At 45.0% G+C, this 15,113-nt stretch overlaps 1 long non-coding RNA gene across 1 annotated transcript; it reads right to left on the bottom strand.

Moving 5' to 3' along the window:
- Positions 1-955: 955 nt before the first annotated feature.
- Positions 956-9,111, bottom strand: LOC147747712 (uncharacterized). The gene is made up of 4 exons (XR_015299685.1): positions 9,073-9,111; positions 8,878-8,965; positions 8,687-8,760; positions 956-1,032 (listed from the first exon to the last, which is right to left on the bottom strand). It is a non-coding gene; the product is annotated as an uncharacterized LOC147747712 (long non-coding RNA).
- Between the last annotated feature and the right edge of the window lie 6,002 nt (positions 9,112-15,113).

The raw sequence follows: 15,113 nt of genomic DNA, 5'->3' as shown, positions 1-15,113 counted from the left end.
CACAGCAGCTGGTGGGCAGGCGATGCTCAGCGCGGCGCTCTCAAGCCAAACAGAGGGCAGCCAGCGCTCCACACGGGCAGATGATCGATGGTCTAGGCAAACAGCTCACGTTCAATGCAGCACACAGCAGAGCTTTGCAGTCTTTGGTAACCTTTCTGTCCCTGAGTTACCAAACAGGAAGCCAGCTCTTCTCAGGCCCTTGAAGATTCAGTTAGAAGACACAGCACACAGCAAAGTCTTTGTAGGTCAAGCAGGCAGGGTCACAGCACACAGCAAAGTCCCTCTTCTCCTCAGCTTCAGTTGGTCAGCAGAACAGGTCAACCCTTAGAGCACACAGCAAGGCAATCTTCCTTCAGTTCTCCAGCAGTCCTTCTTCCAGCAGAGGTTCCTCTTGATTGTAGAAATCTGATTTTCTGTTGTCAGGGGTCCTTCTCTTATACCCCAAAAAGTCTTTGAAATCTTTGTGCAAGTGGGCCCTGAGCCCGGTCTAAACCAGTTCTGGGTGTTGCTGGAGCCCCTGGGCTTCCTGGCTTCCTTCTTTCTTTCAGTGTGAGGGACAGAGGTGACAGTCGCCCAGCGGGAGGTGGAGCCAGCATTGTGGGCAGGCAGGCACAGCCCTATTCACTCCCAGGTGCTATCTCCTCCCACTTCCCTGGCAGCAGATGCAGCCTTTCAACCACGGGCTGACTCAGACAACCTCCTGGGGGCTCCCCAGCCCCTGTGTAAACAACAAGGACCCCCTGATATGGATCAATATCCTGGGACAGGGTAAACAATATATGCAGGGTAACACTCCCAGGCATACACCTAAAGTAATGGCACAATAGACTCAGCAAACAAACTAGTTCAGTTTAGAAAATATACATTTTTAATTTGATTAAAAAAGAATACTAAAACTCAGTACATTGATCAAAATTGATAAAATGACATTATATTGATACATGTGTATTCACAAAAGAGATTAGATGGTATCCTGTCGACGCGTTTCGACATAAAGACTATGCCTTCATCAGGACTTTTACCATCGAGTTTCTGTAAAAAAGATCATAAAATATTTTACTTATTTAATTTCTTCATCGTGGAACAATGTAACAGAACTAGTTTGATGTTTGCCACAACATTCTATTGCCATTTAATTTTCAAAATCATGATATACCGCTTTATATGTTGAAAACATTATGTCAAAAACACCTATGTATATTGTAGTCATAAGCCTAGATACAGATAAGTACATACTAGTCCTTCTTTTGCGTTTGCAGATGATAAAATAAGATGCAATAAACTTCTTTATTGTAGCGATTGTGGTGCCCGGGGGTCGAGGGAAGGTTGTACTATCCAAATCCCGAAGATGGTATGCGTGTGGAGATGTGTGTAGGAGGGTGAACTACATTGACCAGCATTCCCAGGGGCAAGCAGGAAGAGTCATGAGACCCAAAGGCATATTAGCACCTCCCATCCTCACGGACGGTGCTTGTCAATTTCGATCCTAGAGAGAAGTCGGAGTGGCGGATGTGTTCCCCGCCGGATTCCAGCGAGAAGCAAGAAGATTTCCTGAGTTTGAGAAGCCGTGATGTAAACCTGCGTTGGATCTGTCAGCACTCTCCGGATAAGTACTTGAGAGACGAAAGCGGGCTCGCTTTCGTTTATTGTTTGACTGCTCTTGATCATCCCTAGATAGTTAGTTAGGGCGCTCTTGAAACGTAGCGCGTGTACATTACCTCGTATTGTGAAGTATTCCTCCTGAAGACACGCTGCGCTATTTTTTCCTTGTACGTTCTCTACAGAGAGGGTTTCTGGGAGACGTAGTCCCGGAACAGTTTTGCTTTATTTTTGATGCAACAGACAATCGCTACCACAAGAGACTGAGACGTTGTGTCCTTTGATGTCCCGAGTTTGGTTCACTGTGCTTAACTTGAGGCTGAACACTAAGAGCGGTTTGTGACGTCTAACAACCGTTACCTTATCTATCCTTTGTTAAATCCTGTATACCACAGTCCTGAACTCTGAACGAAATCGTCATAGACTTTGCAGGCTTGCTGTGGTGCCTTTTCTTTACGGTCTGGGTTTTGTGTGATTCTGGTGAGTGTAGCGCCTACCTGGGGATTCTGATACTGTTTGGGGCACATGAAGAGTAGAGTTGATTGTGTTTCTTACTCTTCCCTAATTAGGTGGGTCCTCTCCTGCTGTCCTACGCATCTTGGTTACCAGACTCCTGAGGGATCCCAAGGAATCATCGCTACCCATTTATTATTTTATCCACTTCCCCTTTCCCGGCTAGGTACGGGGGCGCACAGTGTGTTTCGCTTCCACTGTGGGTTCCGTGGCTGGCGGGGGGAGGAGAGCTTAGCATCAGAAGTCGTTTCTGCCGGACACCTTGAGCAAAGGTTAGTGGTGTGTGTGAGCCTGCGCTGCTGCCAATCCCTGACAGATTGACAAGCCCAAGTTGACACACCGGCCCGAACGATGAATGTTGAGGCAGTCTTGAACTCTCTGGTGGAAGGCATGGCCGCCTTGCAACAGGAAGTAGCCACTTCCAGAGCTGAAAATCAAACCCTGTATAAAGAAGTGCGTACCTTAAGAAGGGAAGTCGCAGGACTAGTACAGAAAGGAACAGGAGGGAGTCCTTATATCAAACCCGCTACATTACCTCCCCCTGGTGCAAAAAAACCTATGGAAGTGGAAGGGGGTGGGTTTTCTGTTCCCCCCCAACTAGCTACCTCCAGTGCTTCCTCGGCTGAGGCCGCACATACCGTTCATGTGGTGCAGACTGTAGGTGTTCCTTTAGCTGCCCCTGAACGCTTTTACGGAGACCCCCGTAAGTTTGAAACATTCCTGAACCAATGTAGGTTACATTTTTTATGTAAGCCAGGGGTATTTCAAGATGATTCGGCAAAGACAGCTTTTATGATGTCTTACATGGGGGGTAATGCTGCTAGTTGGAACATCCCCTTGCTGGAGAAGAACGACCCAGTGCTGCACGATTTTTCTGCTTTTTGTGTTGAGTTGCGCAAACTTTTTGACCGCAAATCCCATATGTTGACCCTGGATAGGGAACTACTTACCATACGTGAAGGTTCTCAGGACTTGTTGACTTATATCACCTCATTCAACAGGTTGGTGGTGGAAACCGATTGGCCCCCTGCAAAACGCATCTCATTATTTTATCAGGGCCTTCGTGGTGAATTAAAAGACGTCCTTGCACAAGTGGTGCAGTTACCCGACACCTGTGAAGAATTCATAGATTTGACTGTCCAGTTGGATCACAGGCTCCTAGAGAGAAGAGGGGACAGATCACGAGGAGACAATCGCCCTTTCTACCCTCGCTTTCGGAGTCCGATAGAAGAACGTTCCAAACCTTCCGAAGGTCCTGAACCCATGCAAATCGGTGGTATCCGTGGACCGCTGACACAGGAAGAAAAAGAAAAAAGACGTCGCCTGAAGCAATGTGTCTATTGCGGAAAAGGGGGTCACTTCATTAAGGACTGTAGAGCCAGGAATACCGTTCCAGCCCGAAACCCTGTCCCAAGGATGCAAGCTTTAGTACAGTCCGATCAACCGTCGGAAAACTGAAGAACCCAAACCAGGAAGAGGTCTCTGTCTTGGGTTGTTTGCCGCAAATGATCTCCCCATGTCTTGCAAACACATTGCATCCTGCAGTGGCGCATATGAACCTTCAAATCATCCTCTGGGTCACCCCACAGAAATCATTGAATTTGGATGCCTTAGTAGATTCCGGAGCCACCGGAAACTATATTGACCAGGAATTCGCTCTGAAGAATGGAATCGCCTGTGAGAAAAAAGATAAACCAGAGTTGGTGAAAGCCGTGGACGGAACTGTTTTATCGTCGGGTCCAGTGGCCTATCACACCTGTCCCATGCTGATGCAAGTAGGAGACAATCATCAGGAATATATCCAGTTTGATCTTATTGATGCCCCCCAGTTTCGGCTCATCTTGGGAATGCCCTGGTTAACGCTACACGATCCAAAGGTCTGTTGGGCAGCACGCACTATCACCTTGTCATCCGACTACTGTCAGGAACATTGCACCCATGTCTCTTCGGTTCCCTGTACTACTGAGCTCTCGTCTTCTCTTTGTTTGGCGGCTGCATGTCCTCTTGAACAATACTGTTGTGCCACAATACTTTCCTTGGAGTATCGGTCGTTCTCCCCTGTGTTTGACAAACAACAGGCTACCCATTTACCGCCACACAGGGTATACGACTGCAGAATCAACCTCATACCAGGAGCAGATATTCCATGTAGTAGGGTCTATGCCATGACGGAGAAGGAGACAGAATATCTGAAGACATACATTGAAGAAAATTTAGCATCGGGATTCATCAGGCATTCGTCATCTCCTGCCTCATCGCCTATGTTTTTTATTCCTAAGAAGGATTGCGCCGAATTGAGGCCCTGTATCGACTACCGAGCCATTAACCGTGTGACCATCAAAAACCGGTACCCTCTCCCCTTGATACCAGTGCTCATGGACCAACTCAAAGGAGCCAGATACTTTACCAAACTCGATCTGCGTGGAGCCTATCATCTGGTGCGTGTCAAAAAAGGGGATGAGTGGAAGACAGCGTTTCGAACGAAGCTGGGCCTGTTTGAATACAGGGTAATGCCCTTCGGGCTGTGCAATGCCCCCGCCGCATTTCAGTTTTTCATGGACGAAGTTCTGCGGGGTTGTCTAGAAACCTATTGCATAGTCTACATCGACGACATCCTGGTGTATTCCTCCACTCTTTCAGAACATGTCACACATGTGAAGTCTGTACTAGACCGATTACAACGTAACTCTCTCTATGCCAAGTTGGAGAAATGTTTGTTCCACGTCCAGGAAGTGTCCTTCCTTGGGTATATCATCAACGAGAAGGGCTTTCAGATGGACTCGAGGAAAGTAGAGGCGATCATCAATTGGACTACACCCAAAACCGTGAAAGCTGTACAAAGCTTTCTCGGTTTCGCCAACTACTATCGTAGATTTATCAAGGACTTCTCCAAGATCATACATCCGATTTCCTGTTTGTTACGTAAGAATACACCTTTTGTGTGGAGTAAAGATGCGGATGCGTCTTTTCAATACCTGAAGAAGCAGTTTACTCAGGCGCCTATTCTTCGTCATCCTGACTCGCAACTACCATTTATACTGGAAACCGACGCATCTCAAAATGCTGTGGGGGGAGTGCTTTCCCAAAGACACCCTAGTACGGGCCAGGTACACCCCGTTGCCTTCTTCTCAAAAAAGCTCACGCCCTGTGAGGTCAACTATGCCATAACAGACAAAGAACTTTTAGCTATAAAAAGGGCATGTGAGGAATGGCGGCATTATCTACAAGGCGCAGTACATACAGTTGAGATCTATACTGATCACCGGAATTTGTTATTTTTGAAAACAGCTAAGGCCCTCACTCCCCGACAGTTACGGTGGTCTCTGTTTTTCTCTGACTATAACTTCGTGATCAAATACAAACCCGGACCCCAAAATGGGAAGGCGGATGCTCTGTCACGTTTGGAGGACGGCGAACAGAGGAAGACCGAAGACGTCGAATCACCTTTGATCCTTCAGGAATCAACTGCCAGCGTGGGTTCTGTAGCTCTCTTGTCGTCAAACAACTTTCTTGAAGATGTGAAAATAGCCCTTGCAGACATGAACGTGCTTGACTGGATACAAAAGGATCCGGAGCATCGCACGGAAAAAGATGATCTCGCCTACCAGGATACTGCACTGTTTATCCCCACCGATGCCCTAAGACAACGGGTACTGGCCTGGTCTCATGATTCGGTTCTGGGGGGACACATGGGGATGTACAAGACTATTGCTATTGTGGAGCGTTCCATCTGGTGGCCCCAGCTACGAGAGGAAGTCCGGTCTTATGTGAGGAATTGTGCCATCTGTACGCAAGGAAAGGCTGTGCATGCTTGACCAGTGGGACTACTGAGACCCTTGCCCATACCTCCCCAACCTTGGCACACTCTCTCTATGGATTTTATCGTTGAGATGCCTCCTTGTGATGGAATGACTGTGATATTAGTAGTCGTCGATCACTTGACGAAGATGGGCCATTTCATACATCTGGAGGAGGTCCCCACGTCTACGGAATTGGCAAAAGTGTTTCTTCAACATATAGTCAGGGCCCACGGACTTCCTTGTGTGTTGATCACCGACCGGGGTTCTCAGTTCACTTCTCGATTCTGGAAGGCGTTGTGTACCACCTTGAACATTGATGCCCGTCTATCCTCCAGCTACCACCCTCAGACGGATGGGAAGACAGAGCGCCTGAACCAGACCCTGGAGCAATATCTTCGTTGTTTCTCTCTGCGGAATGATATGGACTGGACTGTGCTGCTTTGGATGGCTGAATTCGCATACAACAATGCCGTGCACTCAACACTGGGTAGTTCGCCTTTTTTTTGTCTCCATGGGTACCATCCTAACATCCTTCCCTTTGAGTGGCCTGTCCGTTCCCCTGTTCCTAGCATCCACGAACACCACGCCCACCTAAGAGCGGTGTTGTTGGATGCACGAAACAACCTGGCCGATGCCCAGTCCGCGCAGAAACGCTTCGCTGACAGGAAGAGGAGGGTTGAGCCGACATATGGGGTAGGGGACAGGGTGTGGCTCTCCACCAAAAATCTCCACATTAAAGGGAACAATAAATTGACACCCAAATTTGTGGGCCCCTACAGTATAGTTGAAGTGATCAACCCTGTTGCTGTGAAACTCCAGCTCCCGGTGGGTTGGAAGATACATCCGGTGTTCCATGTCTCCCTTCTGGTTCCTTGCCCTCCCGGTATGAGAGTTCCGGTTGCTCCACTCCCGATTGATGTGGATGGTCAGGAGGAATTTGAGGTGCAGTCCATTCTAGATTCCCGTATGGTGAGGGGCAGAATCCAGTATTTGGTGGAGTGGAAAGGTTACGGCCCTGAGGACCGATCCTGGGAACCTCTGGGGAATCTGCACTGTCCAGAGCTTGTTGACCGTTTCCATGCCCTACATCCGGGTAAGCCTGGTCGACCGCCGAGTCGGCAGTCCTCGAGAGGGGGTTCTGTAGCGATTGTGGTGCCCGGGGGTCGAGGGAAGGTTGTACTATCCAAATCCCGAAGATGGTATGCGTGTGGAGATGTGTGTAGGAGGGTGAACTACATTGACCAGCATTCCCAGGGGCAAGCAGGAAGAGTCATGAGACCCAAAGGCATATTAGCACCTCCCATCCTCACGGACGGTGCTTGTCAATTTCGATCCTAGAGAGAAGTCGGAGTGGCGGATGTGTTCCCCGCCGGATTCCAGCGAGAAGCAAGAAGATTTCCTGAGTTTGAGAAGCCGTGATGTAAACCTGCGTTGGATCTGTCAGCGCTCTCCGGATAAGTACTTGAGAGACGAAAGCGGGCTCGCTTTCGTTTATTGTTTGACTGCTCTTGATCATCCCTAGATAGTTAGTTAGGGCGCTCTTGAAACGTAGCGCGTGTACATTACCTCGTATTGTGAAGTATTCCTCCTGAAGACACGCTGCGCTATTTTTTCCTTGTACGTTCTCTACAGAGAGGGTTTCTGGGAGACGTAGTCCCGGAACAGTTTTGCTTTATTTTTGATGCAACAGACAATCGCTACCACAAGAAACTGAGACGTTGTGTCCTTTGATGTCCCGAGTTTGGTTCACTGTGCTTAACTTGAGGCTGAACACTAAGAGCGGTTTGTGACGTCTAACAACCGTTACCTTATCTATCCTTTGTTAAATCCTGTATACCACAGTCCTGAACTCTGAACGAAATCGTCATAGACTTTGCAGGCTTGCTGTGGTGCCTTTTCTTTACGGTCTGGGTTTTGTGTGATTCTGGTGAGTGTAGCGCCTACCTGGGGATTCTGATACTGTTTGGGGCACATGAAGAGTAGAGTTGATTGTGTTTCTTACTCTTCCCTAATTAGGTGGGTCCTCTCCTGCTGTCCTACGCATCTTGGTTACCAGACTCCTGAGGGATCCCAAGGAATCATCGCTACCCATTTATTATTTTATCCACTTCCCCTTTCCCGGCTAGGTACGGGGGCGCACAGTGTGTTTCGCTTCCACTGTGGGTTCCGTGGCTGGCGGGGGGAGGAGAGCTTAGCATCAGAAGTCGTTTCTGCCGGACACCTTGAGCAAAGGTTAGTGGCGTGTGTGAGCCTGCGCTGCTGCCAATCCCTGACATTTATGTTACCAGAAAACAACATGGATTTCCTTCATCTTCTTTTTGTCAGTTACATAGAAAGCCTTTTTTTAAAAATATATATCGCCATAGACACAAGTTACTTTCATGATCGTATTTACAGTTGTATTATTCGGTACAGGCCTTATTTCTTATTTTTCTTATTACATACTTTCATCATTAACCATAGATCATCATGACTTCAATTACAACATTAGTTTATCATGTTCCAACATAAAACCTGCACAAGATTAATTGAGATGAGAAAGATAGAAAAATAGGGAGAGAAAGGAAATAGTATTGAAATTATCCCTCTAATACTTTATAGATTCATTCGCTAAGGACCATTTTTTAGAAGGATGATAGTACCTCTATAGTCCAATTGAAAGCGCGTTTTTAATTTTAAATTTCTCCTAAGAACAACGTATGAGCTTTTAAATCATTCAATATTTTAATTGCGAAAAAATCTATATCTTATTTACAAACATTTCATACTCTTACCTAGCTGTACTCATGTACAACAGCAGTACCGCTCTTATGTAACACGGCTATCTGGATGTTCTGTTTTAAATTTTCTAAAAAACGAGATATATATATATTTTTATAGGAATTCAGGTAATTGACCCATACTCTGTTTAGTTTCAACATTTGCGTTTATTGTACCACTAAATCGTTGGCATATTGATTCTCACCTTACGTAGGATAGTTCTATATCTGATGTAAATTTCAATTATAGTATTCAAATCACGGATTTATTTGGGTCCGTTAGACGACAATTACCTATAGGCAGAAGAACATCCTTCTATTAATGACTCTTTTACTGCTAGCTGTTTTAGAAAAATTCACACAATTGGTAGAATTCGCACAATAGATAGAAACCGTCTTACCCCAAGAGTTTGGGACACTGTTTTTCTCTGGGTTCCTGCTACGTGAAAAACATCACAGTGGTATCCTGATATTAAAAAGGACCCTAACATACAAAAAATAAAACAAATGGGTATTATAAACTGAAACCCGTATGGTATGTTAGTCAAGTGCGGTTATTCTACAGTTTGCGCTTACCTAAGACAAAAGGGCGTTGTTTAAAAATAGTCTGAATACTTCCTCGTGGCTTGAGTTAAATGTATGCGGCAGCGGCGTGTCGTTCTTTTCGATATATTATTTTTTCTTTTGCATCTGTGTGCATGCTACATCTAATGAAAAGTACAGACCCTTTGTATTAGTATACTAGTTGTCCTCATCTTACTTTATTTAAGTGGATAAAACAAAAGCGGTCTCTTACCGACAGAAGTACACGAGGGTTTAACGGTTCAGGATACACTACTGGCGGGTCGGGTTTCAGATCAAACAAACTCGCGTTGCAGTTCAGTGAACCATATATAAGAGCGATTTCTATTGGTTTCACGGGCAGCCTAATTTCTTAAAGATAAATCCCCTAATTTCAAGTGACACGCTTTTAAAGGAAGGACAAACATTTACTTATTTCCATGCTACAACCTAATTTCTTAAAGAGAAATACCCTATTTATTAAGTAACACGCGTTTAAGAGAAGGACAACCATTTACTTATTTCCGTGTTACAAATCTATCGATGCTTTGTTGCTTATTTTTAGGGAATGAATTTAGGATTCGTATTCTTTCATGTAGATCCTATTTTATATTTTATTTCTAATTAGAACAAACCTATTAATTATTTATTGGCAACTTATTACATTTTAATTCAGATATTTTAGGTTACCTCATAGAATCGCATTTTCCCATGGCAATTCATTGTTCAAGCCATGGGAACCCTCAAACCAGACAGACAATCCACAAGCAGGCCCAGGCACTCTTGGAGCCAGGCTCACCAGCCAATCACACGCCAGACACAAATTACACAAATATGCCAACTTCTAAAAGTGACACTTCTACACTAGACACAATCATGCCGCATATATCATTGTGCAGCATTCAATCTCACGAGTTCGCACATACCAAACTCGACCCTGCACTCTCCAAACATCAGGAACTACCATGGTCATACAAATTCCCCATGCATTCCTATGGGAGGGCAGGTCACTCACCACACATACACGAAGAGATCACGCACTTTACACTGAACCACAGTGAAAAAGTGCGCAGAGGCCTAAAATCACCAACACCAGGTTCCAGAAACAGGCTAGGAAAAAGCAAAAGGTTTTGGGGTGAACCTGCCAAAAAGAGCCAGGTCCAACAGGTACTGAATTGTCATAGTCAGTGCAACGTGCCCCGACGTCCGAACAAAAAAAGGGTCATCAGAACTGGAAATGATTTATTCTTAACTGCCACAGTGTAGTCTGCCAGCCACCTGTTATTCCATGTCTAATAAAATCACACTTCATTACACAGCTAAACCATGACCAAGCATGCAGAGTTCACAGAATCAAGGCCCGCCACACCCATCTGCGAGACACAAGAAGTTTCCACAACAGCAGCAGCGTTGTACCTTCAAGCCATCTATTCAGAAAAGACTTAAATAAACAATTACATTTGTGCTTCACAACTTAAAAAACTCAGGATTTCAACCTAACCATTTAACAATGTATTATTCGGATTGTCAAGAAAAGAGAAGTTCATTGTATTAATTTTTTTACTTCTGTTACTAGAAAAGCTGTCAGGTCCGGTCAGGTCAGGTCAATGAACTTTATTCGGTTTTCATTCAAAAAAAACATAAAAGTCACACAAATACATACATAAAACAGTAAGTATTTGACATAATATAAAAAGAAAGGAACTTGCTCCGTGTCTGCACAGTGAATCATCTGTAAGCGAGTCTAGGTAAGTATGCTAAACGTCCATAAAGTGCCTAGATCTCAATGATGCTTTTAAGAAACCTACTATAAAAAAGATGCAGTCATCCTTCAACATTTGTAAATACATGAGTGCTGGTCTGACTTGGTTAAAATTCAATTTCTTTTAAACAGGAACTAAATAATACCTTCTGGGAACTGCATACAGGCTCCATAAAAACATGAAGTGCAGCAGATCCTGTCTAGACTTTCCGTCACAGCCACGGGGAGCTAGCCCTTGACCTCTTGAGCACCCCTTGGGTCTAGCCAACAATAAGTGAAAAAGATTCATCCGGAATCTTGTTAATAAAAATTTCTCATGTGTGGACAGGGAACTCATGAGATATTGTTCAGGAAAAGACGTTGTAGTTAGGGTAAGGTATGCCCGGACACTCGGTTTCTGTGCCTCTTCTGCCTCCCGATCCAGTCGCCTTTGGTTCAAGAAAGCTATCTTTATTAAGTCCACATCCCTTTTTGCAATTATATCTGGGTTAAAGAATAGAGCGCCCTGCCCCATCTGTTCAAACCCTCTTTTAATATAATTAAGCCAGGGGATAAGAGCCATATTGTAAAGGGACAGGCACTCTTTTAAAATCACTTTGGTAAGAATTAAATCATCGTTTAACCAACACTTTAACCAGAAGATCAGGGGGCGCAGAGCTAGAGTATCACTTAGATAGGAAATTCCCAATTCCTCATGGACTGCCAAGTTCGAGGTTCCTTGTGGGATGCACAATAATTTCTTTAGAAACCCGTTTTCCACAACATGGAGTGATTTTGTTACCGAGTGCCCCCAGATCTCACTACCGTAGGTTGCTATTGCTACACTTTTAGCTTGATAAACATGTAACATGGCTCCTGTCTGCTTCTTCCCCACTTTAGAAGCGAAGTTAAAAATTGCAGCATTAACCCGGGCCAGATCCCCTTTTTTCCTCTGGATCAAGAGGTCCCATTTTAATTGATCATCGAATAAGACCCCTAGATAAGAGAAAACACTTGTGCGTGGAATTTTCTCGTTACCTGATCCAAACTGAAAATTCCTCTTAGTTTGCTTCCCTACTTTCATGACATAGGACTTTGAGTTGTTAATGGTTAAGTCCCGATCTGTCATAAATCCCAAGAAAGCAGTTAAGAGGGTTTGCAGACCTAATTAAGTTCTCGATATTAGAACGGCATCATCTGCGTAAAGCAGAACAGGAATACCCCGCCGTCCTACATAGGGGAAATCGGCCCCAGTTGCCAGCAGCATGCTTTCTAATTCGTTAATATAAAAATTAAATACAAATGACGCCAGAATGCAGCCCTGCCTGATTCCTTTCTTGACCTCCATGTCCTTGGTGACCTTTAATACCTGAGAGTACCTAATGTTAGCTTTGGTTGATGAGCGCAGGTCCTCGAGAAAGTTGACAATACTGTCTTCCACCCCTATTGCCCTTATGGATTGCCACAGCTTGAGCCTGTTGACACAGTCAAAAGCGGATGGCAGATCCATGAAAGCAAGGTGGATGGAGCCAGAATGTGGAATGAGAGCTAATTTGTGGAACGCTCTGCCAGACCAACTACGACACACTACGGATCTGACCAGTTTTAAAAAACTATTAAAAACGCATCTGTTTAAACAAGCCTTTTAGATTTCGGATATATGCTGTCTTTGTTTCCTCTACGCACCAGGACAGTCTCGACTAGCAGTGCGCGATACAAATCAGCCTATAACATATAACATAACAATGTGCAACAGTATATTTGCTCAATACCATGTATAAATTGAGACATTGTGCAACGGTGGAACACCATGGCCGAAAGCCATATTGGGCGTCCGACAAAATCCTATTCTCATCTGCCCATGCAGTTGGTCTTTTTAAGAGGACCCGACTCACCACTTTGACCACCGAGTTGATAAGCGAGATAGGTCTGTAGCAATGAGTGCTATTTCTGTTTCCCTTTTTAAAAACTGGAACTATAGTAGAGGAAGCCCAGGACTGGGGCCACCCGTTCGTTGCCGCAGCATTAAATAGGGACTCTAGAATCGGTGCCTAGAATGAGGGATCTGACTTAAATAAGTCAGGTGGGATCCCGTCTGGGCCCGGAGCTTTGTTAATAGTTAGACCTAGAATCCCTTCCATAATCTCACTCCTGCTGAAGCTGATCACAGCGTCTTTCCTGTTCCTGGGTTCACTACGGTTGAGCTCGAACGGGCAGTCAAACATAGATTTAAAATGAAGTGCCCACTCCTCCTCTGTGATGTGGGCCTCCATGCCATCCCCACCATCCTTATGAAACTGGGGGTCATTCACAATGCTCCAGAACCTTGAGCTATTCCTCAATGTGATAGTCAATCATGCTTTTTCCTTCAAGGTTCCCCTACGTTTAGCCAAGGCTAACTTATAATCTGTTCTGCATGTTCTGCATGCTCGGACCTCAGACTGAATTCTTGGTTTGGCCGCCAGAGCTTCCCTTAGCCGCTTAGCTGATTCGGAACAGTGGGAGTCAAACCATCTGGGGCCATGTGTGGCAATGCCACCACCCTGCACACATAACAATTCCCCTACTTTTTTTGCTAATACTTCATAGGTGCCAAGGATTTCGTTTGGGGTGGACCTCTCAGATGTACATAGTTCAAGTTCATGGGCACACAATAACTTCACATTATTATAAAAAAATATCAGGTGATACTTGGGACCGCTTTAATCTACTTTTACCATCTGTTGATTTCAGCGTGCCACTGGAGGTGGCCCTACATGGTTTTACCGCCAATGGGCCCGACACATTAACTGATACAGGATTATGGTCACTGAATTCGCTATCCAAAATGTTAAAACCATTAAAAAAGGATTGTAATGTTGGTATAGGGAACTTGGTAAATGGGTCGGTTAAGGACATCGTAACCACCATATCAAGATGGTTCAGCAAGTTGTTCAGCAATTCCCCTTCAGGATGGTGTTCAAAATGGAAACTCGACATACTGGGACAGCCTAACTCTGAAATTGAGGGGTTACCACAGGGGTGAATATTAAAATCAGGGGAAACCAGGAGGTTATAAGAGCCTGGGCACATAGATTTTTTTATAAATCCTCCCAAGTTGATAATATTACAATCCTCTAGCGGACAGGCCACCAAATATAAAAGTTAAAAATTCCCCATCGAGTGTCCCCCCTAGTTGCTGACAGTGGCAGAATTCCCCGATATGGGGTTGAAATCACCTGCAAATTTCAATCCATAGCCACGGAAATGTAAGTAACCAAGCCACCCCTTGGCCTGCCACTCACAGAAGGAGTGGCCGGAACAAAGAATGCCTTGTAACCTTCTAAAAAAAGATTACAATCCACTGACCATGTTTCTTGAAAGCTAATTATGGTGTATTGTTTCACAAAACGTACCCATCGGGGATCTTTGAATTTATTGCCCAAACCAGCAATATTCCAGGATAAGAAATTGTTAGGACTCACAACTACAAGCTGCAGGGCTGGTTCCTTTAAAGTCTGGGGGAGTCTAGCTGATGAGGGGCCAGAAGCTACAGGAACCCGCAGTCAATTGCAATTCTCCAACCCAGATAGAGCTACAAATCTATTTTCTAGCTCCAATGTTTGAGGATTATGTAACTGTCCCTCTTCTTCGCATGCAAAATGAACTGGGGTGGGCAGCTGTTGGCGAGGAACTTGTATATTTGACCATCCTCCTAGTTGACATGCCCTATAGCCCTGCTCTGTCATCTCCCTATGGTGAACTGGGTTATAAAAGTAACCCAATGGGAGAGCCTTGATGACGGAGCCAGTTAATGGTGTGAGACTAAAATCCCTGGATAAAATACGCCCAGCCGTGAAAGGGTTAACAAAATTTACAATAACACAATCTCCACTGTCCGTTTTACGTGAATTCCCTATCCAGTTGACCCTGCGTGCCATTAAGATGTTTTTAGATACATGATGGCCCAAGGTGGTGTTGTATGAGAACCAATTTGTTCTTTAGTTGCGCAAAATCTTCTTTAACCCCGGTTGTGAGCGGAGGTACATTCCCCAATACCACTACATATGGGGTAGATTCAGGTGGAAGGCCTATTGTTGGGAGGTTCGGGGTATGATGAGCCCTTCTCTCCGGCCCCCTTTCTCTATAGAACCTAAATGA

The sequence above is a fragment of the Lissotriton vulgaris genome, chromosome 1_1, assembly GCF_964263255.1.
Source record: "Lissotriton vulgaris chromosome 1_1, aLisVul1.2, whole genome shotgun sequence".
NCBI lineage: Eukaryota > Metazoa > Chordata > Amphibia > Caudata > Salamandridae > Lissotriton > Lissotriton vulgaris.
Note: the sequence above shows the minus strand (reverse complement) of the source record. Positions and strands in the feature narration are given on the sequence as shown.